The sequence below is a fragment of the Archocentrus centrarchus genome, chromosome 13, assembly GCF_007364275.1.
Source record: "Archocentrus centrarchus isolate MPI-CPG fArcCen1 chromosome 13, fArcCen1, whole genome shotgun sequence".
NCBI classification, from domain to species: Eukaryota; Metazoa; Chordata; class Actinopteri; order Cichliformes; family Cichlidae; genus Archocentrus; species Archocentrus centrarchus.
In genome coordinates, this window is record NC_044358.1 from 31,111,808 (window position 1) to 31,139,667 (window position 27,860).

General features: G+C 41.5%; 1 protein-coding gene across 1 annotated transcript in view; it reads left to right on the top strand.

The window, feature by feature from the left end:
• pde2a (phosphodiesterase 2A) overlaps positions 1–27,860 on the top strand; it is a 182,019-nt gene that overhangs the window by 99,255 nt on the left and 54,904 nt on the right.

Here is a 27,860-nt window from a genome sequence, read left to right on the forward strand (position 1 = left end):
ACTTTGGGGCTGAGGAATAACCTGTTGTCACATTGTGACCAAGGTGGTTGCCATTGAGGATTGCCATGGAAGATGCACTAGATCTGCAACAAAAATTAGGTGGGTGGTTCTGTCAGGATTGGCAGGTTGCGGACCCACAGACTTCGAAGGCTATATAAACAAAGACAAACCTTTATTGAAGTGAGTCAAAAAGGCAGCAAAATAACCAAGTTCGTGAATTCCACAGAAGGCACACAAGAACACAGTATGTCACGACAAGGAACTGAGTCAAACTTGAGCTTTAAATAGATACAGGAGGTAATTAGGTAGAGTGGACACATCAGGGTAAAAAGCTGAACCTAATAAAGGAACAAAGCAATTGATCCATTTTCTACAGCTTATTCGGGTTTGGGTCACAGAAGCAGCAGTCTAAGCAGAGACCTAAGCGGAGACCTCCCTTTTCACCTCCTCCAGCTCTTCTGGGAGGACACAAAGGCATTCCCAAGTCGGCCGAGAGATGTAATCTCTCCAGCCTGTCCTGGGTCCGCCTCAGGGCCCCCTTCTGGTGGGACGCGCCTGGAACACCTCACCTAGGATGCACCCGGGAGACAGCCCGGTCGGATGTTAACTAGCTCCTTTCAATGTGGAGGAGAATGAGCTCTACTCCAAGCCCCCTCCCGAAGTGCCAAGCTACTCACCCTATCACTGAACCCAACCACCCTTCAGAGGAAGCTAATTTCTGCTGCTTGTATCCGCTATCTCATTCTTTCGGTCACTATCCAGAGCTTGTGACCATAGGTGAGGGTGGGAACATAGCTTGACTGGTAAATCAAGAGCTTGGCTTTTACACTCAGCTCTTTCTTTATCACGACAGACTAATGCAGCATCCACATCACTGCAGCCACAGCCCCAATCTGTCTGTCAACCTCCTGCTCCACTCTCCCCCTCACTTATGAACAAGACCCCAAGATACTTACAGTAAACTCCTCCACCTGGGGCAAAAGTAAGTAAAATTAAATAAAAGACATAAGATGCAAAAGACTACTAAAATAAAACAGGAAGTAACAGAATCACTAACAGAGACAGAGACTTGACAAGACAAGTCAAGTCTCTGTCTCTGGAGGCTACTGGGAGGCTAGACTAAAACACAAAGGATCAAAACATAAATGCTAAACTCTAACAGAAAACCAGATTACAAAGGTAGCAAGAACACGAAGAAGACTAAACACAGAGGAATTACAACAATAAAGAGAAAGCTGAAGGCTATAAACGAAGAATTCCAAACAACAAAACTCACAAGCTATAACCAAAACCTGAAACTATTTTTTTTCTTTTGCTTTGCCTTTTCTAGAAGCTTTATCGATCAAACAGTGTTCCTTTTTTCTGCCTTATCAAATTAAATCAAGAGCCTGTGAAGAGAGGCCATGCTACAAATGTTAAATTAGAGGTAAACATATTCCCATGCTCAACGTCAAGTCAACTTAGCATCAGAGATTAAACCACCTGTCACTGTCAGTGTTACACTGCACACTGACTGGACACTGCTTGAGAGTGAAGCAGCTGGTGCATTTAAAGGGCTTATCTTTTTTTAGTTGTTTCTCTTCATATGTTATATGTTTCTCTTCATGCCGTGTGTATGTGTGTGTGCGAGAGTGTGTGTGCGCGCTCACATACATGTGTATGAGCCATGTCTGTTCTTCAGCAGCCCTTGCTGTGGGGGTGTCTGTTATTATTAGCACCTCTGTCGCCATGGAAACTATTTCAGTTACACTAATTGGCTTCATAACAAGAAGAGTGGGTACGTGTTGAACAGGCACAGAGATGGAGAAAAATCGAGGGAGAAATAAGAGAAAGAGCGAAGAGGACAGAGTAAAAGTTAGAGGGCATGAGAAGAGTTTTCTGAGGTGAGGAAGGGAAATGCAGAGAGATGTCGATGGCGTGGAAGAGACAGTTGGTGAACAAGGATAGGAGCAAGCTAGAAATGCTCTTTTTTTTTTTCCCAGATTTTTAGAAAATAGCACACATAATCCCATGAGGTATTGCAGTCAGGCATCTGTTCTGCTACTATTTTGTGGGATATGCATGTGTGTGCATCTGCCTTTACTTTGTGATGCCACACAAAAAAAGTGTAGTGAGGTTACTGTAAGGTGCGTGATTTAATGCCAGATGTTGAGTTCACAAGAGCACTCATTACATGCACGGTAAGTCCGCACACGATCATAATAGCCGGAGCCATTGGGGCTCGTTCTCTTTTGCTCGCAAGGAGCCATTTACTTCAGTTTTGTTGTAGATTCTTTGGTAAGAACCTTCAAACAAGCTCCATCAACAAGATCAACAAAAAGCCTGCAGTTTGTTTTCTCTTCTTCCTGCACAAGCATTCAGAAAGCTCTCACCACACCAAGGAATATTTATTTCTCTAAATGAAAGATGCTGCAGGGTGATAGCTTGTAAACGCAGGAAGTGGACAAAACTGATCACTGCAAGTCCTCTGCGACACAACACGACCATCTGACACAAGTGTCCTTGAAGAAATCACATGCCGCTTTGCAGATTGTGGCACATCTCGTTTCAGGGCATCTTCCTCAGCTGCTGGTGGTGGTGGTGGGTGTGCAGTGGGGGGGGGGGGGGGGGGGGGGTTACAGTCATTTCAAGCTGGGTTTGAACAAAGCAGCAGAACACGAGTAATTCAATGTGACATGCATTGCAAAATGCATAGACAAAAGTAAATGGACTGTGGTTTGACTCAAAATGACACCAGCATTCTCTTTTAACACTGGTTGGCTGCGAGCTTGGCAGTGATTCTCCGGCAGGCTGGTCCATGCATATTGGAGACACACAGATGGCCTCAGCACTGAATATGGATGAGAGATCTGACACCACAACTCAAACAGACAATGTGGAAGAGAGAGAAAGAGGGGGAGGAGGGGAAGAAGGAGGGCAGATCAATAAAGTCTAACCTCAGGTGGCAATTATATATATCAGTAAATACATCTGCTCTTAATAACCTCACTCCATTTTCTCTTTCTCCTTATCCCTTTCTTTCCCCTGCCTCCTCCTCAATCCCCAGTCTATCCCTCTGGCTATGGCTCTATGAATTATGAGGCACAAATGAGGTGTGTGTGCTTGTGTAAGTGTAACAGTGCAGTATATTGTGGCTGTGTTTGTGTATGAGTGGGCTGAAGGCCAAGAGCGAGAGCGAGGCGCAGCGCAACAGTCGCTGCCACAGCATCTGTCGGGCCGAGGGTGTGAAGGAATTCTCAAGCGATACACAGAGGTTATAAAAAGACACACACCAACACACAATAACACATTTTTTTTTTATAAGTGGACAAATAAACAGTCTAGCAAGAAGGGAAAAAAAAAAAGCAAACCGAAGCACACGCATGCAGACAGAGCAGAACACATGAACGCAAATATATACTGACTCCCTGCATATAAGTAGGCACTCTGATGGTGCCTGGAGCATTGTGGAAAACACTATACTCATGCTTGTGTAACTTTACATTTTGTAAAGGTATATCCTCGCCGCATATTGAATGTCCCTCTAAATGAATGCAAGTGTCCCTCTGTGCATATTTGTTTTTGCCAGGGCTAATTGAGGTCGTTAGCAGAGGTGGTCTCTGCCAGCATGGCGAGGGAGGTCCAGCAATCCTCCCGCTTTTGCCACATTAAACCTGAACCTTTCTCAGTGGCAGAGGGAGAGTGAGGATGGCAAAGAGAGAAGATGGAGAGACAGATGGCAAATATGAAGTAAAGAATAGGGGGGAAAGAGGAAAAGAGGCATGAGCAGCGAGCAAAAGAGAAATGCAGAGGTATGTTTTTGATAGATGCAAAGAAGCAGCGACAGAAGCGATGCAAAAACATTTGACGCGATCATTTGGAAACCTCTTGAAGTTACTTTAGCGAGGTTTTTCATTTTACAGAGATGTCGTAATTAAGGTAATGAGCTGTAGAAAAGCGGATGTACTTTAAATTTCTGATTTATAGGAAACATTTCCTCTGAATGATCAAACAGATGAGTTGAATCAGGTAAAAAAAATAAAATCCATTATCCTTGTAAAGCGATACCTGTTATTAATACAAATACACAAATGAAGTGAAGCAAATAAGACCAAAGAGATGTGGGTTGTGCAAAGTGAACTGCAAATTCCTCTACGAGTCCCCCAAGTGATGCTTTATATTCAGGGTATAGTGTTTATGAATATAAATGCCTGTCTGTAAAGGAACTTCAGGTGGTCTTTGGCATTTTATGTCATTAAGTGCAGAGAAGACGACACATAATTTACATTATTTGAAACATAAAAGACTGATTTTGTACCTTGCAGCCAGACACGTTGCCATTTTTGTGAGAATAATATGAAAATTAAGAAGCTTTTTCTTCTTTTGTTCATTTACTTTGGTCTAAGCTGATACTGACATCACTTCAACAGGTGTCCCATTAACTTCAGAAGCTTGGCTTTGCTCATATGTATGAATAGATGTCAGAGTGCAGGAAATATGTTCTGTTCACATAGAGTACACCGATCAGCCAAAACATTAAAATTACTAAAAGTTGAAGTGAAAAACATTTGCTCTTGACATTCATGTGGCTTTTACTTTGACTTTTACCGCCAGCCTAAAACATAACATTTTTGCAGTAAAAGCACTGCAGGTGTCATGAAATAAAAATTCCCCAGATCCAAATTTAACTGAGCATACTTGGGATACACCAGAAAACCCTCCCCAATCCCAGCCCACAGGACCCTAGGGATCTGCCACCAACCAAGAGGCAACCTCCAGAGCTGAAAAATGAAGCCAGTGTGGGAATAGCACAAACTGCTGGTCCTCTAGGAGCCACTTGGGGTTGGGTCCAAAAGTAAGTCAGCCCCCCCTGGACTTCTGTGTTAAAATATCCAACTTCACAGCATTAAAAAGCATATTTACAGCCTGGTAGATGAAAAACACAGTTTTGGCCTCTGTTGACAGGTTCCCCTGTCAAGACAACTCTGAATATGGTGAATTTTGTTCATAACTCACCCACCAGGATTATTGAGTTACAGTTGTGGCTGAGTTGGCTGACCCCACACAGGCATTTGGAGACAATCGCTGCCCGCAAGGCCTCATTCACTACTTTGAGTCATTTAGGTGGCCCAAACACTCACTCCAAAGCTTTGAAATCCAGAGTCCAAAGCGGGTGACGTCATGTGGCTATGTCCATCTTTTATACCATCGTTACTTGTTCTCCACAACACTGTTCTGTGCCAAACCCCTGTCTTGTCAGAGCAGTTGTGGCCACATGAGCAGGACCTATAAAATATTGACACCAGTGCAAGAAAGCCAAAAATTTCCCCCTAGTTCTAGTTACTATTTAGCACTTCTAAGCAATATTTAGATATGTTTAGTGTTTAGTTTCTTTGTGAACATCATGGAAGAAATCCATCCAGCCATCCATTTTCTTCCACTTATCCAATTTAGGGTCGTGGGGGTGCTGGAGCCTATTCCAGCTGTTATAAAGGTTAGAGACATGGTCCACACTGGACAGGTCATCAGTCTGTTACTGGGCTAACACAGAAATACAGACAACCATTCACACTCACACCTATGGGCAATTTAGTATCACCAATTAAACTATCCCCCACTAACTGCATGTCAGGAAGCCAGGGTACCCGGAGAGAGCCCATGCAGACACAGGGAGAACATGCAATCTCTGCACAGAAAGGAGCCGGCCAGATGGTGGATTCAAACCCAGGACCTTTATGCTGTGAGGCAACAGTGCTAACCACCATGCCACCATGCTGCCCCGCATATAAAAATAATGTGGTCAGTTTTTATATCAGTAAGCTTACTATACTGTTAAAAGAATCAGTCTGCACATAATTAAGGTATAATGTCAATATACTTTGCATATAAATACATACAGATGATGAAGTTTATGTTGCCAGATTAGACCTTTTAAAATTGTGCAGGTCTCTACAGACTCATATTTCCCACACTCTCCTTTTATCCCAGGGCAGTGTAGGCAGGGGTTAACGTGGACTGGAATGATTTGGAACGGCATTCCAGCACCTTCATTTAATGGGTAATTAAATCTGATAGGCAGGTTAATGCATATTACTGTCAAATGAGTTATTTTTCATGTGCTGGGGCCTGGCGTTGCTTCCCGTGGCATCATAGAGATACTTGCTCAGTAATAAAATAATGTCATCTCACACCAGCTTACACCTTTAATACATCCCTTTTTCCCCTCATCCCTGTGATGCGTTCATGGTGTTGATGTAAATAAAGTGGTGCTTGTGGTACTTGAGCATCTAGCTATCACTACAGAAGAGGAATGAGCATAAATTGCCTGATTTTCTTTTTTTTTTTTAAGTGGCAAGTGGGTTTTTTTTTTAAATGCAACCTTTCAAATAACTCAACAAATATCACCAAACATGATGTGTTGATCTGACAAATTATGTTTTTGTAAACCGGCTTGCAAAACAAATTGAAGTATACTAATTTTCTGTTATTCAAAGGCTGTGTAAAAAATATTGTACTTGGCAGTCTGGTTAGTTTGCAGTACTGTGGGGGAGTTTACAGTAATGCATTTTGTTGGACTGGTGCAGGGCAGACTGTGGCGTTCATGGTCAGTGTGAGGTTACATCAAGGGTAGCAGACATCAAATTAAATTTACGCTGATGACGCTGATTTGATTCACTGGAAAATAGCTCGTCAAACATCTGCTTATATCTTGTTGAATTCGGTTGGTTAAATCCAGAAAGAGCCGTGAATATCAGAGCAGCAGCACAAGTTAGAAAGGAAACACAAAGAAAACACAGCCATAGGGTTTCCCCACCGGCCAGATCTCGTGAATAATTTTTAAATTTTGTCCTGTTCATGTGTGAACCAGTTAAAGTACCAGGTTCTTGTAACTGAAGCAGTTACAGCAGGAATTCTCTTATTGTTAATTTCATTATCTCCTACTGTGACATGTCAGATCTCTTCTGTGAAAAGCCCTATTATCTCATTCTTAGCATGGCTCCACTTTACATTAACCCAAGTCTGACTCTTCGTATCAACCCAGGTTGTTTTTACACTTGGAAAGAGTTCAGTCATTTCATACTCCAAAATTTAATTTTGAGTCACTTTTTGCTCAACGTGTTGCCCCTTAAATAGATGTCATTTAGTAGCAACTCTGAAGATAGTTTTCACAGGTGCAGACCAATAGGTAACTGAAAGGAGTAAAATCAGTCTAAAAAGTTATGCTTGGCACTAGTGTAAAGTATTAGTGATTTGTAGCTAATGGACCAGGACATGCAAACATCGCAATGGTTCTTTAAAGTTTCTCTTTCCTCTTGTGGCTTAATACCAGCTTTGCGTTTCCTTTCCTTCTCTTCCTTTCTCATTTCCCCCTTTTCTTTCTCTTGCAAACCAAGGCAACCATAAAATGGCACTCCTCAGGGAGCAGCTTGTAATGTCTGTCTGCAAGATTGAAACAGGCAAAGTTTCACCTCCGGCTTAGCTCCCCGGTGACTCCTCATGTCAGAACTACTGGGCCTCGATTACTTTTTCCTGTATCTTCCATCTCTATCACCAGCAGGGAGATGAAGCACTCAGTGATATATTTCTGTGTCCGGGTCCAGGGACGATAACTCGAATCCCCAAACTCCCGTCTTGACAGATAAGGCGTGTCGCTTTGGTGTTTGTGTTGATGTATGGTCACAGGGGCGCAATAGCTATGAAACTGCTGGCTCAATACAGCAATTTGATGATCTAAGTAGCAGCTTCTTTTTGTTAGTTTACTCTTTGTTTAGAGTGCTTGAAAACAAACTCAGATCTTGTAGTGTCTCTAAGAGGATTTTTGCATGCTTTGCTGTGACAGTTTGTTTTGTTTGCTCCATTTGCTTCAATTTTTTTTTTTTGTCCTTTTTTTCTTGAGTAGTATGAAATCACACCAGATTCGTTAGCATTGTGTGTCTCAACCCAGATGAAATAATCTCAGGTATTCAAATCTTCAAAACTTTCACTGGCCACACTGAGACCATTTATATCCATTGTCAGTGCAGGAAGGCTGATTTGACGTTTATGCCACAAACTGAAAAGTAACACAGGTGTGGAGGAAGGGATGGATCATTCGGTGCATAGGATATAATCAACTCTATGCAGAAATGTCTAATTTTTTGGAATTTTGCTGCCAAACAATGTGTGCATCTTTTAGATTACGGGGATGTCTAGTATACTAAGCATTCATACAGACATACACACAGGTTCAAGTACCTGCTAGATTCTCTTGCAGGAGTAAATGTAGACTTTAGAAGCAGTTGGCAGTTATAGGAGGAAAGAAATAAGGAGACAATGAGGACAGTTGTTGAAAAAGAAGAAAGGGAGAGCGGAAGATTGAGAAGAGGAAATGGGAGGAAGACGGAGTAAAGGTGTGGCACAGTAGGTAGGAAAGTGAAAAGAAAGGGTAATGTTCCCACATGTTGGCTTTCTGCTCAGTCAGCGAAGCATCAAGATGAGACAGAGGTCTCAAATGAAAGAGAGAGTATAAGGAAATGCAACAGTAGAGACGAGCAATAGATGACAAATGTAGAGGCAAGGAGAGAAAAGTGTTGCATGAGTGGGAAAAAAAAAAAGATGACTGCTGATGCTTTGGGATTTGTATATTGGATAAAATATCTGCTCCATCCAAAGCTGTGACGCATGTTACTTAGATGAAGTGCTCGTGTGGGAGGTGAGGGAATAGAGAGACACGAAGGGGGTCGCTGTTACACAACTGCTTACTTTTATGCTTTCGCTGTGGTTTGACTGGCACATTAGAGTGCAGACGTGCCAGCGATTCACCTACCGAAGTGTTTCTGTGATTTAATGATGATCGCGTACCTGCGAGCTGAGCGGTGCCACAGAAAACAGCTTTTCTGGTTGCTCAACGAGGAAAAACAAAAGCAAACAGAAACACTGGGTTCGTCGAATTTCCTTCCGCTTCGTTGCATGTTTTCAGTGGCACATGCTCAATCACCTTGGTCTCTGCCAGAAGGATTAGCCAGCATTTAATTTATTTGAAGAAAGAAAGAAAGAAAGAAAGAAGAAAGAAAGAAAGAAAGAAAGAAAGAAAGAAAGAAAGAAAGAGTATACCTTAAGCAGTCTGCACAAGGCTTGTTTTAACAATCAAATGAAAACCCCCCAGAGATTGTAATTACACTTACTCCTGTTTTCCCTCCTCTTCTTTTTCTCCCTCTCTTCTTCTCCTTCGCCCTCTGTCTCTTTCAAAGCTTTAATTATTTATGATTTAATCACAGGCAGCGTTAACAGACACCACAGCTGCTGCCTGTCACACACACACACACACACACACACACACACGCGCACACATATGCACACACACACACCAGTGCATGCAGTAGTGAGAACATAACTAATGACACTGTGTCAGTTTGCTTTTAAATTGCCCCTATTTTCCAGTGGTGATGCCTTCATCATACAAACTCAATAAACAAATGATATGATAGCTATTTCTCCTCAGCTCGACCCCTGAATTTATGTGTATTGTATTGTTATATTTCAGTTCTCTAATAATGCTTTGTAATAGATCCTCTCCAATCCAAAAATAAAAAATAAAAAATCTCACCGTCACTACCCAGACAGATCAGAGTAAACCTCGGGGGATTAAAATTGCCTGGATCTAGCATCTTAAATTTCCAATTATCTGTCTCAGTCCATGTAACCAAGAAACAGTCTCAAACTGTTTCAAGCTGTAAGCAAAACAGGAAGTTGGTGAGACTGAATAAGTGAATGCACATTTTATGCATTGGAGACTTGAAGTGAAAGTAGAAATTTAAATTGACTTTCGGGCAGTCATTATTTTGCTGCACCTTCCTTCTCTCACTCACTGGTTACAATCTTGGAAACTGCTTTCTGCACATCTAACGCTGCAGTATACAGCTGTATTCCTCACAGTATACAGCTATATTAACTCCGTATTAATATAAAACAAACTCTTTGGCTTAACTGAATACCTCTTTGGTATTCACTTAAGGTAGGAGGGGCGGAGAAATGGGAACAGAGGAGAGGTTATACAGCTCCCTCTAGGATTAGATTGACTGTTTAAGTCAAGTCATTCAAATGAAAGTCAAAGACAGATACAGAGAAAAAGGTTGGGGTTACGTACAGAGGACAGACAGAAAAATGAAGGACAAAAGAGGTGATGGTGATGTATTGTTACTGCTGAATGTCATGTTGTCACGTGCCCATTTCTCTCTGTGCGCTTCTGTTTTATTCGATTAGAATAATAGAGCTACGTGATGCTGCCGCATTTACCTAAGGCTGCTCTGTATTGTTGGCTGCTTGGTAAAACTGGTGGAACATATCTCTGGTTTTAGAGACTAAAACAACAACACTGTCAGTAGTTTCAGCTTACTGATGAAAAAACATGCAAAAAAAAAAGAAAAAGCTCGACACATTTTACAGGACACACTGGGAGAAACACTGAACTTTTCATATTTGACTCTTTGCTGGGGATACCTGTCTGTATGACAAAAAAGAAAATGACCTTTCCTAATAAGACACCACTGATACTGCCTGCTCAATGACTCACACACACACACACACACACACACACACACACACACACACACACACACACAGAGTCTAGTTTCCATCCCTTTAGAGGACATTACATCGACTGGAGACTCAGCCTTACCATTACTGCTACTCGACTAACCTTTAAAATGATTTACATTATGAGGACTTGACTTTTGTCCCTAAAACAGATTCATGTGCGACTGTGCAATCACTTTTATTTCACTACTGTGTGAGCAATATATACACACTGACGATAAGGACTTTCAGAGAAAACTCTGCATTTAGTCATATTTCTCTGCAGAGCTTGATCTTAGACAACACGTATGTGAGCGCATGTGTGTGTGTGTGTGTGTGTGTGTGTGTGTGTGTGTGTGTGTGTGTGTGTGTGTGTGTGTGTGTGCGCGATTATATTTAGACATGTCGAAATGCCTGCACAGGCAATCCAGTTCTGTGTTTCCATGGAAATGACAGAGCCAAATTATCAGTTAGCGCTCAAAAAGAGGGGTAAGTGATGCAGAGCCTTGATGTGTGTGTGTGTGTGTGTGTGTGTGTGTGTGTGTGTGTGTGTGTGTGTGTGTGTGTGTGTGTGTGTATTAATTTGGGTATGTGTAGATGAGTCCTTGAAGAGGGTCTGCAGTGATGATGTGTTTTTTTTTTGGGTTTTTTTTTTTGTTATTGCAGCTGATAAAATAATAGAGGCCTCATCCTCAGCCACTAAATGTCTGCAAGGGTGTTTGACCAGGAAATTAAATATTTCGTGGTTTTGAGACAACGATGAGCCATTTGATGTCAGGCTTTGTCTTAATGTTATTGACCCTCTTCTACCTGCCAGTCTTTCTTCCCTTCATCTCCTCTGAGACATCTCTTCTTCTCTTGAGCTGTGCTTTCTGTTATCTCTCCAAGTCTAACTCTGTAGCACACCATGATGTGCCCTCGCTGGGTGATCCTGGTGAGATTCAGCTGTTTCGGGAAGAAACGTAAAAAGATGGATGATGAGGTTTTGCTTAGGTTCATTTAACTGCTTTTAGGGGGCCGTGTTCTCTACAGAAGAAGTTAAATGAACCCAAAAATTTGGGAAAAGCCTGTATATCTGTTAGAAGAGTTTTGTTGAGCAATTATGGGAAAAGAGACTTTAAAAGTTTTTTTTTTTTTTTACATGGTAAATAGATTGGTATAACTAACTAACTACAAATATCAGTTCCCACTAAATGCATGGCATGTGTAACTATTACATCAATAGATTATGTAAGCAGATACTCTTTTGCAGACAGTACTTTGATCATAATGGCAACGACATTACATTGTGGCTTTAAAAGCAAATGGTGCATTGCTCAGCTCAAATAACCCAAGAGCTACAGCTCAGACTCTATAGGCCTCAGTTAGCATGTTAAATGTTAAAGTTCATGACAGTACAATTAGAAAGAAACTGAATAAGTACAGTATGGCTTGTTTGGAAGGGTTGCCTGGAGAAAACCTCTTCTCTCTAAAAAAAACATGGCAGCACGGCTTAGGTTTGCAAAGTTGCATCTGAACAAACTACAACTTCTGGACTTCTGGGCAGATGATACCAAAGTAGAGATGTTTGGCCATAATGCACAGCACCATGTTTGGTGAAACCCAAACACACCATATCACCACAAACACCACATACCAATGGCCAAGTACAGTGGTGGAGGGGTGATGATTTGGGCTCGTTTTGCAGCCACAGGACCTACAGAACTCCTCTGTATGCCAAAGTATTCTAAAGTCAAATGCAAGGCCATCTGTCTGATAGCTGAAGCTTGTCTCAAGCTGGGTCATGAAACAGGACAGTGATCCCAAGCACAGCAGCAAATCTACAACACAGTGTCTGAAAAGGTGTTGCAATGGTCCGGTCAAAGTTCAGACCTCAACCCAACTGACCACAACCCGATGGACCTTAACAGGGCTGTGCATAGAAAAATGCCTGCAAAGAGTGGGCCAAAATCATACAGAAAACCATTGCTTTAAGTTAGTGCTGCTAAATCTGAAACGTGAATTTTGGGTAGACTTAGTTTTTCACACAACTATATAAGTAGGGCCACTTTGTGACAAATAAATAGGGGGGCAATAATCAGCTGCTTCCCCAGTGAATCTCTAATCTCTAATAATGCAAATTGATGCGATCGCCACTTTCTTGGACTGCAAGTCTTGATGGAAGATTTTGTTCAGCACTGTAGCCCCAGTGAACTTGAGGCAGTGGCACATTAACAAGCTTCTCTCCAGCGGTTCTGGCTAGAGTAAACCTGCACTAGACTTGGAGAATGTCCACAGAAGAAACTCTGGAACACTAGCAGCAACTAGCCAGTTAGCCAGTAGGGAAACATGAGGTTGGAAATGCCAGAGCAGTTGGTTAGCAGCAACAGAGAGTCAGAACAACAAGACTGGTCACTAGTAAGTCTATCCCAGTTGACAATAAAAAAAAAAAATGTGTCAGCAAAAATATACTGTTAATAATATATCAGGGTGGCCCAGCATATAAAGTCAAAGTAAGGGAACGGCTTAAGTCTGACTACTCTGCTGAAACCTTTCAGATAACTTTTCTTGGAAGTCAGAGATCTGACTTCCAAGACACATAAGAAAATTAACGAAAAGTTAAGAGCCTAAATGCAGGTTTGCACGAGTGACTAAGCCACTTGACAAAATGTGGGCATCAGTTTTGTGGAAAATTACAATGTAATTATTTTGTCACATTCTTAATAGTCCTCCAACCTCGGGGTGCATTGTTCACTGTTCTGTAATGATACATGCTGACACTGATCAAAGTGAAAGTAAAACTGCAGCCCACAGTAAATTGTGGGGACAAGATCAGCACAATCCTCTTCAAACAAAGGGCATGTAGGCGTAAAAATACGCCTGCAGTAGACATAAACTCCACCCTACAACAGGAAGATAATGAGTGCCTAAAATGGGCAAAGCAGATTTGTGAGAGGAAACAGGAAAGTGCTATTCTGCATCTCGGTCCCCATTGGTTGGTGTTGTCAGATTTTCTGTGTATGTTCACAGTGCTAAAGGTCAGTTTATAGCTATACATGCTTTTACCTGTGGACACGGAATAGAGAAACTGAAAAAAAAAAATACTTTAAGTGCGAGGCAGAGGAAGGTCAGGAAACAGAGATACATCAATGAGCTGTGTACTTTGCTTGAAGGAGGCCTTGGGGAGTGTGAAAGTGCTCAGTCTTTGTGTATATACTGTAGGAGTGTGCAAGAGAGGTTTTGGGGAACGGCAAAGATGTGTTATTGCCACAGGGAATGTAGAGAAGAACAAGCAGTGAGTCCAGGGCTGATATCCTCAGATAATTTGAAATAGCAGCCCAAACTGGTGCAGTGCTATTTTCTACACAAACTGAGAGTGAGCATGTGTGCAAACCGAAAGGGGAGCTATTATTCTCTGCATCTCAATCTCTCGTTTTTCATTTAATTTCACTTCATCTGTGTGTTTTCCTGTGTCTATCACTGTGAGTGGCAGTGAGTGGGCACATGAAAGTGTGAGAGAGGGATGAAGGAGGGGCGGAGCACAGAGAGAAGAGACCACATCAGCGCTGTTTGTAGTAGCTGAGAGATATTCATGGACAATGCAGAAAAGTTCAGATGTAGCACCTACACACATACGCGAGTCTCATACACGGAGATTAGATTAATTTCATTATCTGATAGGGAGATAAAGCAGAAATGCGACATCCAGAAATGGTACGCTTGTTACGGTAGCTAATGGAGGATGTTCTGCTTCTGCTTAATCCAATAAAAACACATTCTCACATTTTATCTCACTTTTAGTCCATGAAGCAGGAGAAACATGTTGACTAACCCATGTACACTTCTGTGGTAATTTTTGTGACACTCAAACTCCTAAGAAATTGACTGTGTTTTACTCTGAAATGTTGAACTGACTCAACGAAAAGCCATTGAGGGAACCTGCCAAAGCAAAGTATCCCATTGAAATAACACAAATGACTCAAGTAAACTTAAACTGTTTCTTAGGAGTTACTTAACTCAGTTGAGTGCAGCCAGTTGACATGATCTTTTTAATTAAATCCATCTTTGCTGACTTTTTGACAAAGCAGATCTTGTTTAAAGGAATTGTGTATTATTTTCCACCGTGTAGCAACAGTAACAAAGACACTTTGCACATGATGATCCAGTATTGCTGTGTACATGTGGATACACATAAATATATGCATAGTTAAAAGCCAGGCATCTTTTAATACTAGTCTTTTTTTACTTAGAGTGGACATGACGTGGCCATTTGATCGCAGCCATTTCATAATCAAATAAGTTGTCAATCAGAGGCATACAGACACATGCATCAACTTAAATATGGATATTTCATGGTTTCTAATAGAAGGTCTATAGGAGGTGGAAATAACAACTCTTCTGCAGCTGCCTGCCTCATAACCACACTGCAGTTTTGCAGTCAGACCACAACCATTTTTAGACAGGACCTTTTTCAAATTTATAGTAGTGGACGACCGGGGAGATGTTGCAAATGTTATTAGATTTTTGCATCATGTTGATAAAGCACCATAACTTGACAGTTATGTAATAGCCAAATGAAATATTCCTGTGCGTGGTCATTTTATCAACTTAATAATTTAAAAATACTGCTACTATGACATAGTTTGCCCACGAGACAGTCCTGACAAATGCGGACTGTCATCTAAGAACCCTCTCTGCACAGCCTGCTTTTTGGGCTACTCTGTGGATGATATTTAATGGACGACTGTCTGCCTGTCTACTGTTTTACTGTACCATATCATAATTTTGTTTTTTTTTAAGGAATTTCAGCGATGCTGTTAACACTGACAGGAAGAACGTTAAGTACACCGTGTGATACTGCTGAGCCAAAATCCTCTCGACAAGCATAATTAGCAGCAGAAAGTCAGAAGCGAAATTAGCTATGATAGAAAAAGGGCACCTGTTAGAGTTAGTCATCTCTTCAGTAACCGTGGAAACAACCAACGAATGTAAAATTGCTGTTACCTTGGGATTCGAGAGAGTGACAGAAGAAATATTAGAAACGACTAGCGGAGTGATGGATGTCATTATGACAGGGTGTTTTTTTGCATAATAAGGTATAAGGTGTCCCTGTGTGTTTTTGTGCATGTCATTCAAACAAAGAGAAATCAAGGCGTAAGTGAGGAATTAATCAGCACTCTCCTCCTTTCAGCGGAGCGTTCTGATGAATACAGTTATTATGTAAATGATTGTTCCTGCGTATGCGCTGCAGATCCTGATTTTGCCTTCTGTGTCGCGGCCTCCTTCGCACAAAGATCTAAATGCGAGTGGGGGTTATGTGGGTGTAAAAGATTAGTAGCAGCTCCTCTGAGTGGAGTGAACTACACTGACCTATGAGTCACAGTAACCCTCCGATCAGAGCGACGAGTGCTGTACGCAGCTCTGTTTTCACTGCAGGTTTAAGCCAGTTTTGGGGAGATTTTCGACATAAACTCAACCCACTCTTTAGCATTTGGTTGAGACATTTTGATCTTGTCGCTCCACTAATCCCTTTTAAATGCAGAAATCTTTTAAATCCTTCCTTAAATGTACCCAAAAATATCTTTGGAGTTTGGAGGAATCTTCCGAAACAGCCTGCAGAGAACATTTAGAAAGGCCCCTGACTGATTTTTGTATAAAAGGCAGCTTCATAATTCTCGAGCGCCTTGTCTCAAATTGAGTCTGACTCATCCGATCATACGGCTTTTCTTAAAAAGAAGGGGAAAATAAACACCACAAAAACCAAAGCACAAAACATGCGCTTCAAAACCAGAAGCCTTTTCTGCTTTTTCAACTCCGCCAGAAAAACAAAGGAAGATCAAAACCTTGGGTTAAAAAAAAAAAAAAGTTTGCCCAAGTTATTTCTTCTGTTTAGTATTGTTGTAGCATTGTGGAGAGGCAAAAAAAAATCTTTTGTATTGCTTTATAATTATAAGTATTCTGCCAGATATGTGTACTGGCAGTGGAAGAATTTTCTACCACCGCAGACACAAACATATCTTAAACTGGTGCACTTGTGTCTCACGAATCTTTGAAGCACATGAAATTCATTTTTGGAGATATTTGGGGTTTTTTTCTTTTTTTGAAATGAATGTTCTTGTATTATTTCCACTGATGAGAAGACCAGACTCTGTCTTTCATTGCTATTTCCTTATCCCTCAACTCTTTCTCAGGTCAGCTCAGGCAAGATTCCAGGAGCGTTCCAAAATAATCACTGCAATTCACATGGGGGAGCTTAAAGATCAGGTTTGGTAGAAATTCTGTCTGAGTGGTCTGAAATTTTATTTATTTATTCTTTGCACCGAAGGTCTGTTTATTGTTCTTTTTTTAACTTTTATTGAATTTTTCACCTGAAAGCTTTTTTAAAGACACACACAAAGTTAAATTACACTTGACTGACATAGCAAATGTCAACAGAGTTATGTCACACGGTGCCAGGAAATATAAGATAAATGTTAATTATGTATTTGGCATTTCACTAATGTGGGGTTAGAGGGAGATGCAAGACTGCATCAAATGTGCTTAAACACATATCGGGGCTTACAGGCAAGCACGCTACTCAAAACACACATGCATACACAGAAGGAGTGACGGGAGATCAGAGGCTGTAAAATGACAGGAAAGTGACAGTTTGATCAGAAAATTGCATTTCTCTTGCTTTGACTGATCTAACAGGAAACACGCATGCAGCCCCTGTATCCTGGCAACAGCCCACTTTTCTGTGGCACAGAGAGATGGACAGGACGCAAGGGTCTGTGTGTGTGTTTCTCTGTGCGTGTGTGCGGTGGATGGTGAGTATATTTGTGTCTTCTGTCATTTTAACCTTCCTGTAACCTGTCAGACCCAGCAGTTGGTCAGACTTGAAAAGCTCGCTGTGCCAAACATTTGAATGCAGAACTTTAGTTTTCATTTTCACATTTTGAATTCGGAGAAAGTCTTTATAAAAGAACACACATCTCAAATATTTGCATTTGAGATAGGCCTTTTTTCATTATAGATGTTTTTCTATCTGATTTGTATTATTTTATTTGCCCACATGCTGCTTTTATTTAAAACTGAACATTGCAACTTGGTAGGAGTGCACTGGGGATGTATCTTCAACATGGTTCTTTGCACACCTTGAAAACACCATAGGACTGTATCAGTGAAGAGTTTAGTCTGCACAGGGTCTTTTGCTTTGAAAATGGACTGGATTTTCTATTCCCTTCCTGTATCTGACTTCCTGTCTTCCTCTCCTGCTCTGTACATCTCATGTGGTTTCCATCAAAAAATAGACTCGCCCCATATTTTTTAACATCACTGATGGAGATCTCCTTCTCGGACACTTCTGGAGGAATTACAAACATTGGCTCAAGTGGGAGCATTTAGTAATGATTTAAATGACAAACCAAAAAGTCTGCTTTGGTGAAGTCACAGAAAACGTTGCGTGTTGGGATTGCACTGCATTGATAGTGGCGTTGCAGGGTCAACCAGGTGTTCTGTATAGACATAGATTTCCAACATCTAAGCAAAAGCTTATTCTGCTTTTGACTCTTGTTTGGTGTTGTTTATTAGATCAGTCAGGTCTGAAGAAACCAGACATATTAGCAGTTTACCAATTTATTCATTTAACAAACAGGGGCTTCAGTAAAATGTGGAAGAACCATACACAGCCACAACAGCCTGGCACCTCCTCCTCATGCTAGTCACCAGCTTAGTAACACACTTCTGAGGGATGGCATCCCATTCTTCAACCAGCATTTGTCACCAGTCAGCCAGTGTGGTTGTGTTGGTCACTCAGGCACGAACAGCATGTCCAAGCTGACCCCACAAGTGTTCATAGGGTTGAAGTCAGGACTGCAGGCAGGCCACTCCATCCTCTCCCCTCCCAAATTCTGGAGGCGGTATTCTCTGATAAAGCCGCTCTGTGGGGGCGAGTGATGTCATCTTGGAGGACAGAGTTTGGTCCCAGACTGTGGAAATATGGGATTGCCACTGGTTCCTATCTCAATATCTTTCTGCATTGCAATTGCCTCAAATGATGACAAGCCTGATTGTCAGCACCTGGGGTACCAGAAGTTCAAAACAAGAGTCCATAAATGAATACGCTGTTTGGCATTGGCAGAGAAGATTTGGCAAGTTTTTCATGGATGCAACCCACATACTCCACTCTGCTGCTCAACCCACAAATGCATTTTCCTTATAAATGTGACACCATTTAAGTTTCTGAAACCATTGGATGCAGCTTGCAGCATCAGCAGTTTGAATTCAAAGAGCTGCTGCTGTCAGCCAAAAGGGGGCTCACTGTTGTGACTGTGCAGTTTGATTGAGCCTTCAACTTTATTCAGTGGAACTGATTCAACTAACCCACATCTATGTGAAGAATGTTATCCTGTGGTGGATATGAACACATGATAATTGAATGACATTGAGTCTTTAAGGGATTTATTATTATAAGGGAAAGTGAAGACAGTGTGACAAACTGCATCATAAGGGAAAGAAAAACCACATCCTCGTGGCAGATGTTAATGAAATCCTGCAGCATCAGACACAATCTGAGAGGAGATGCACGTTACTGCCAGGTGCACTTGTTTTTTTGTGGGTTTTTTTTTTTTTTTTTGTATATTTATTGGTGTAGGAACTTGTGAGCATGTGTGTAGGTGTGTTAAAATTATAATAATAAATGTGAGAGAGAAAACCTGAGTTTGGATGCACTTGTTAGAGCCAAGGATGTCGCAGTGTTTCTCCATATGTGTGCGCATCAGTGAGAGATATTGGACTGTCTAGGTGTGAGAAGGAGAGCATACCTGTGCATGCGTGCGTGCGTGTGTGTGTGTGTGTGTGTGTGCGCGCACACATGTGTGTGTGTGAATGTCTTAATCCTCCCCGTCAAAATGATTTTACAGCCCTCGCTCATCTCCTCCAGTCTTTCCAAACAGAGGAAGAGAAGATTAGTCACACCTCCTCCACTCTTGCTCTCAGTCTCTTCCTTTATCCTCTGTTCCACAAGTGTGTGTCTGTGTACATGTGTGTGTGCGTGCACGCACACAGTGTGTCTTTGTTTGTGTGTGGGCTCAGTGGTTTTACGTAAAGCTCCATAGAAAAGGCAAGACTCAAGCAGAGAGTCCTTGGCAGCAGAATGTAATTGCTGCTCAATGGACCATTTTCTGCAGAGCTGACCCTGCCATATTGAGTTTTCTGTAGAGGAGTATGCACACATGCACGCATACGCGCAGACACACACAGGCTTTAAATGATGAAGCTGCAGTAAGACGTTCAAAACCATGCAAGAGGAGTGACACACAAAGACACACAAACATTTAAAGTATTTAAAAGAACAGCACAAACACACACAGGTGTGTGGATAAATGCACACTAGGTGTTGTGTAGAGGGACACATGTATATGTAAAAACACACAAACATGTATGTGTCTGTGTACGCCCACACACACACACACACACACACCCTCAGAGCTGACAGAGCTCAGTGTTTTTTTTTTTTAAAGAATTATATGCCCACGTTTGTCTTGATAATGATAATTACCACCTAATTACACTCACACACAGAACATAATTAACTACACAGCTGTTTTTACACACTGAGTGTGTGTTTATACATTGTGTGCAGGCATAAATGTGTGCCTTAAGGGGTCAGAGGGAAACAAAGGGAAGTGGGTGGTGTTCACTCCATTGTGGAAGTGTGTGTGATGACATGATGACCTCACCATCAGTGCCACTTTTGTCACCTTTGACCTTTAACCAAAACAAGTCTGTTTGCTTTTTTGTGTGTAATCCCATGATTTACACAATATCATGTTTTTGTTGTATTTTGTAATCATGAATCAACCAATCAATATATTGACTTTAAAATAATAACAACTAATATTTTAATTAAATTTTTTTGGACCAAATATTTGTCAGTTGCTGATTTTGACATTCTAAGCTTGTTTTGAACCAAGACGATGCTGAAACATAGTGTCAGAAAACTGCTGAGTTGTGCATGTTCCACTATATTCTCTGCTAATAATAGTCTTTTGTCTTTCTCCCCCTCTCTCTTCTATATGTGTCCCTCTGCACCCTGCTGATGCTTTTGGGCGTTTCCATTTAAAGGTAAGAAACAATACAGACACCCTCTGTATGACATAGATAGATAGATAGATAGATAGATAGATAGATAGATAGATAGATAGATAGATAGATAGATAGATAGATAGATAGATAGATAGATAGATAGATAGATAGATAGATAGATAGATAGATAGATAGATAGATAGATAGATAGATAGATAGATAGATCTCTCATAGCACTGATGTCTTGAAGAGTAATTGACTTCTTCTTGACAACCTGACCGATAGATAGATAGATGTTCCACATAAATAGAAAGTTTGATCAATGGGGAGGATGGATCAGTATCAAAGCTGATGAACAGGAAGATTGATTGAGGGACTGATGGAAGGATAGATAGATAAACAGATGTGCAGATTAATTGATTATCACTTGGACATAAATAAACAGAACAGAGAGACAGAAAGAGGAAAAGGGTTAAACAGAAGGACAATTATATCTGCAAGTCTAATAACAGACATTTTGGCTGTGACGGCTTTCCGTGTTGCCATGGCAGCACTGTCACATACCAGCTGGACTGGAGGAGAGATGCCCCAACACACACACACACACACACACACACACACACACACACACACACACACACACACACACACACACACACACACACACACAAACACAGACTAGTATGCATTTTTCCTGTGCGCTCATCATCCAAAGGGCTTATTTTACTTAATAACATAAATTAGAGAACCCCGTAGAGGAAAATTATGTAAATGAAGTCATTAGTGCCTGTGTTGACTTTTACACCCGACCATGACAGCGGGTATAAAATGATTGACCATACACTAATTCTGCAATATGACGCAAAGAGGTTGAGCACTACTAGAGCATCATGGCTGTGGAGACAGCTGTGGGGGAGAATTCGACAACATTAGCAATTATTAAATATGCCCACATTTTAAGTACCCCTCTTTACCTTTGCACCTTAAGCTGCCTCTCACCGCAGTTTCTTGCAACTATGTTGAAAACTCTGATAACATTGTCAAAGTAAGAAAAAAAAGGATAAAAACTGATATCACAAAGTTTTTCTTTCCCACGCAATCATCTTCCTATGGCAATGCTATTTTGATAAGTGTTTGCTGTGTATGTAGTGTGGTAGTGTGGACACGGTGGTGTACTAACAGAAGTACCTGATTTGAGCCAGAGTTTTTGGAGATCAGTGTGTGCTATATTGAAAGTACTTAATGTAGCCTTAAGCCGCTTGCCTCATGCAGAGGTGTGGTAAACTCACTTCTTTCTTAATCCACACGCAGTACTTTTTCTTAAATTTGAGGTCCTCTGCCACAGCTGACGCTGACGTAAGTCACATCACAGGTGTCAGATTACACATTAATACCAGGTGTAAAGCAAAGGCTTAGTATCAAATGTCTCATTGCCGAGTAGCCTTCTTTCTTTTTTCTTTCTTGTTACCATTTAATGAAAATATGTAACCAATAGGAGTTGTGCTTAAATTCGTTCTTCACTTCTTCCTGGGTCAGTGTACCATATTTTTCGGACTATACGTCGCTCTGGAGTATAGGTCGCACCAGCCAAAAAATGCATAATAAAGAAGAAAAAAACATATATAGGTCGCACTGGACTATAAGTCGCACTTTTTTGGGGGGGGTTGATAGAATCCGAGACCCAGAGCAGAAATTCCATCTTGAACGGCAATTTAAAATAATAATGGATTAAAGAACAGGACGAACACGGTTACGCCTACGTTATGCTAACGTAGCACATTCAGCTACATGATGCACAACGAACACGTGTTCGGTATGTTAACGTAACATTAAGTTATTCAGATAACCATAGCATAAAGAACATACTAACAAGTTAACCAAACCATCAATCCATTGAATTCTTCATCCTCTGTGTCACTTCTAAACAATTCCGTACACTCCGTAGACGAAGCGCCGCTTCCTCTTCTGTGTCGCGTTAGTCAGACTCGTCGTCAGCTGCAGTTCCAATTATTCCAGCCTTTCTGAATCCCAACAGGATGGTTTGTCACTGAAGCCCAGGTTTTCTTGATCCATCCAATGACTTCCAGGAAAGTTGGGTGGCGCATTCTCCCAGTTGCCGTTAAGCTGTGCTCTCCATCCATCATCCACTGCGCCCACAGGTTACGCAAGACTGCCTTAAAGCTGCAGTTCACGGAGATGTCAAGTGGCTGGAGTATTTTGGTTCATGTGTTATAAATGTCACATATACGTCGCTCCGGAGTATAGGTCGCACCCCCAGCCAAACTATGAAAAAAAGTGCGACTTATACTCCGGAAAATACGGTATGTGGGGTATTATAGCTTGCTGCTAAACGTGCTGCTGTAGATGGTCTGCAGCAAAATATATTCTGATCAACAAAAATCCCTGTTGGTTTAAATGTAGGCTGTATTTGCAGCATTTTTGTGGGGCTTAAGCTGCTGGTGGACAGCTTTTTATGACAAGAACCTGAAACCGCTCTCTTGGACAAAATCACCAAATCCTTTTTTTTTTTTTTTTTAAATGGTAATTATGCAACCTGTTGCTGCCTCATATAGGTTAGTTTGTTTGTGGGACTGTTGTTTTAACAAGTTAATTCAAAATCACACAGCAGCCCCAAGTTCTCCGAAGTAAACTTAGTGCTTCTTATTTTTGTCAGTAGAGTCTGGTGGGTTTAATGAGAGGAACATAATGGCTCAGGTAAAACATCAAAAAGGGGCGCGTGACAGCGAGTAAAGCGATGAAAATTAATATAGGCTACAAATAACCAACTTAACACTTTCATGTTCTCCTGTCAGATGAAGAACTGAAAACAAAGTGAAATACTTCAGTTGATGGTGTTCCCGCAGGAGTAGAAAGTCCTGTTGTTGTCTGGCAATTTAATTTGGCTGATGTAATTATTAGCTTTGATCGTTTGCACACAGGCCAGAGCTTTGGGGGAGACTGTAAAGCTGAGGGACAACCACGAACTGGGGAAACTTCAAGGAGCGACACTATGTGTGTTTCTCGCTCTCAGATTCTCTGAACTCACTTATACTGCGTTTTATTACAGCCACAACACAGTCACAGTAAATCTGTTTTCCTGGACATATTCTTTATGTTTCTGTTGTTGGACAACAGTGCAGTTATGAAATATTGACTTTAATGTTAACACAGTAAAGACGTATATCGAGCCTGTGCTCTGCGCTGATGAAATTCAGACCAAGTCTATCTTCACAGATGCTAAAAATAGCAACTGTGATGAGAATTTTTAAGTGATTATATCACTCAGAGAGAAGGTGAGAAGTCACAGAGCATCTCATTCAGGTCTGTTTCAGCAGTTCTGTAGTCTACTAAATGAGTTGCGCTGCTCCTATTGGCTACTCGCTGTCACCTTTTCCTGAAAGGGGCGTGTGAAACAGCTGTTTCAGGTCAGTTTAAAGCTCTAGACACTCAAACAGACCTTCAGAAACAGAGCTCCAAACCAGGGCTATAGAGATTTCTCATGTGACTTCATGCTCACTTTGCTCGAGAGATGTCCACCTCTGCGAAGGAAAATGTATATTCCCCAGCTGATTGGCTAGTGGTTGTTGGCTGTCATGAGGTAAAAAGATGGTGCACCAAAAACCTCCTTGTGATTGTTCTGGCTACTAGCAATCAAAATATAGTTTGCATGGAAGATGGCGACTTGCCTTTAACTACTAGCCAAGAGGTAGTAAAACTGGAAAAAGTACAACACAGGATAGAGAAGGTTCGCCGTCATCGTAAAAGGTGCGTCTCTGCAATGCAGACAACACATTTCAAAAGACGCAACTTTTACTTTGAAGGTTCAAGGTCTCCATTTCCGGTTCACGTTACACATTCACAGTTAGTAGTTTTTGGGTGTTTGCAGACAAGTCAGCATCTTCCATGCAATCTACAGGTGACTGCAGAAATCTGTTAAACAGAAGACGCAATCGCAAGGAGGCTTTCCAGATCCAGTCGGGGAATACACAACTTTTCCCTCACGTCTGGTGGTTGCCAGATGATCATGAACCGTGGGACTGATGCCTTATTCACTTGAATCTACACTGTCAATTTAACATGTCAAGTCATGTTAACCTCAATACAGGCGTGGTACAGATAAAATGATCTGTGTGCTATTTTGGACTGAAACTTGAAATATACACACACTGGAGACCAATAGTAATATTTCTTAAAGTCATATAATATGAGACCTTTACATTTATACTGTTCATCTAAACGCCTGAACTTGCCATATATTCTAGTCCCAAGTTACTGTCAGTCCCTCTGCCTTGCTCATCAATCCTTTTAACTTCACTGAAACGCGCACACATGCTCTTCCCGCGCTCTCTGCCCTTCACCCACCCAATCCTTCCTCTTGTATTTTTTTCCTCTGCAGCTGTCTGCCATATATCAATCATTTCATCCCCATCTATTTTCACCTTGTCTATTGTGTCATGTCTCCTAATCTGTCTACCTGCTTCTGTTTTGTCTTTTCATCTCCCACTTCTCCCTGTCCTTCTCCTTTGTCCTTTCAAGCTTATAATCCTTTTTTTCCCTTTGGTACTGAGTCTAAACTATTGACTTCAATCAGTCTTATCTGTGAATTGACTCAAGTTGAAGTAAAAATTCAGATATGGTTTCCACTGAAGTGTGTACTCTTTAATCCTGCCTTGGTAGTAGGTGTGTATCTTTATGCTTGCTGCATGCGTGTGTTTTGTGCTGTCTGCATTGCGGCGGATAGTTTCATAGAGACAGATTGCTCTGAATGCCCTCGTTTTCTTTCCCTTCTGTGTTTGGGTTCATATTTTTTGAAGAATCATGGCTTTTCCACAAGAGTTGCTCTGTGTGTGTGTGTGTGTGTGTGTGTGTGTGTGTGTGTATCTGCAGAATAGCATACAGTTGTTAAACAAGCAACTTTCAGCTGCTCCCTTTTACACAAGGGGTTACTCTGCATATTTGAGTTGGCAGATTTTTACACTAGATGCCCTTCCTGACGCAGCCCCAAAGGGATTTGTGTCACTTCCCAGGATCGAACCAGGGATCTTTTGCTTGTTAGCCGAATGTGTAAACTATAACTCAATGGCTAAATACCCTCACATAATGCCCACTTTTGACTCAAGAGTGTAATCTGCACAGTGCAGCTACTTTTTAAACACAGGCATCCCACCTTGGTGCAGGTGATATATAGACAGTTCAAACACTGGGGGTAACAAACACACACGCGCACACACACACACACACACACACACACACCCACACACACACACACACACACACACACACGTTAAACTGGATTTAACAAAGGCAGATAACATGGCCTGGGTTCAAATGGTTGACCTTGAGTTTGCACGAGTATGTTTGTGGGAGAGAGTTAATGGCCGTGCTATAATCTTTGTGTTTAACTGTGCCCACTCAGAGGTAATGCGCAAGTACAAACACAAACAAACACAGATGATAAAAAGAAAAGATCCACACTACAGCAGTGCAGTTCTTGCTTTGTGAAAGGTGGTTAAAATACAACACACACTGCTGCAGCTGTGTTGTGACCAACTAGATGATGTGTTTGTTTTCTAGTCACAGTAATGTTACCATCTGTCAAGAAGGTGAAAATGCAATTTCAGCAGCCTAATAGTTTGGATAAAATGGCATTTCTCTACCATTAACCTATTTTAATGTGTCTGCAAGTGTATGCATGATGTGTTCAGATGTCTTCAGCCTGCTGTTTATTTCTGACAAGTGCACGGGCCACGTTGACATGGCCTCTCTGAGTTACAACGTGTATTTAACAGTGCGGCACGTGCGTACACACACAAACATGCACATGCATACACAGGAGAGTAGTTATTTTGAAATTCAAAGCAGACTTCTGCACGTCCCTGATAAGGCAGCCTTGGGTAAGATACAACAAATATTAATATTAGTTTTAACTATTTCACAAGGTTTGCATCAGATGTTTGTGTCAGTGTGTGTGTGTGTGTGTGTGTGTGTGTGTGTGTGTGTGTGTGTGTGTGTGTGTGTTTGTGTGTGTACGTGCGCGTGTGTGTTGTTGTGAAGTAGCTGCCATCCATCAGCCACTAAACTAAATCAATCACTTCTAGTCCAATAAGCTAAGTGGACCTCACTAGGGATTTTGTGCCTGAATGTGTGTGTGTGGGTGGGAGAGGGTGTGTGTGTTTGTGTTTCAAATGCATGCAAGCATGTGTAGACTGCTTCATCTAATTCATTTTCATTAAATAAATAACGGGGTTTTTTTTTCTGTTAAGTCAGCAGAACGCACTCAAATGTGAGATTTACACTGCGTCAAGCATCTCTCGCTTTCAGTTCAGACTGAACCAAACGTGACAGACTCAACGACGCAGACACACATCTCCCTGACGATGACACCGTTTAACAAATGCACAATTTGTCCACCTGGTTTGGTCGCAGGACCTCACTGCACAAGCCAGTAGAAAAGCAAAGTGAGCACATATACAGTTTCTTCTCTGTACTGCATCATTGCCAAACCATATAGGTCTGAAAGATGTGTGTGTGTGTGTCTGTGTGTGTGCGCGCACGCGCACACGCTGCGTGTTCCGTCATTTGTGTTCTGCCACAGCAGGCGTCTTGTCCGGCCTGCTCTCTCTGTGTGTCTGTGGCAGGAATCCTTTTGTCAGAGTTATGGCATCCGGCTGCAGCAACATGCTGTTAGGCTGTTTGTGTGTGTGTGTGTGTGTGTGTGTGTGTGTGTGTGTGTGTGTGTGTGTGTGTGTGTGTGTGTGTGGTTGTGACCTCTGGGGCAAGTATTGATTGAATGTCTGGTTCCCCACTGTCACGACACAGCTTTATTAGCAATAGGTCTCGTCTTCCCCCACCTCTTCTTCTTGACATGTCTTCATCACGTCTTCTCCCTTTTTTGCAGTGACCCCGTTCCCCTCCTTTCTCCTCTTTCATCCATTTTATCTCTTTAACTGCTTCCTTTTCTCCACTTCAGAAAAAAAATGATACATGAGCAGCATGAGATTGGCAACATTGTTGTCAGCGGTAATGGGAGTTGGCAACACACTCACAGTGTGAAACACATAATGAACAGTGAAGGACAGAGGTTTAATTACTGGAAGCAGCTCTTTTCAACTCAAAAAGCAGCTGGTGTGTGATGAATTTATCATCTTCACTCACTGGTTCGTGTCAGATTTTCACAAAAAGTATTGCAAATTACATGAATAATGAACATATCACTCTGACACAAAAGTTTGCAACATCCAGCCCGTTCTCGTTCCCGCTCATCAAGTTTCGTGCGCTAG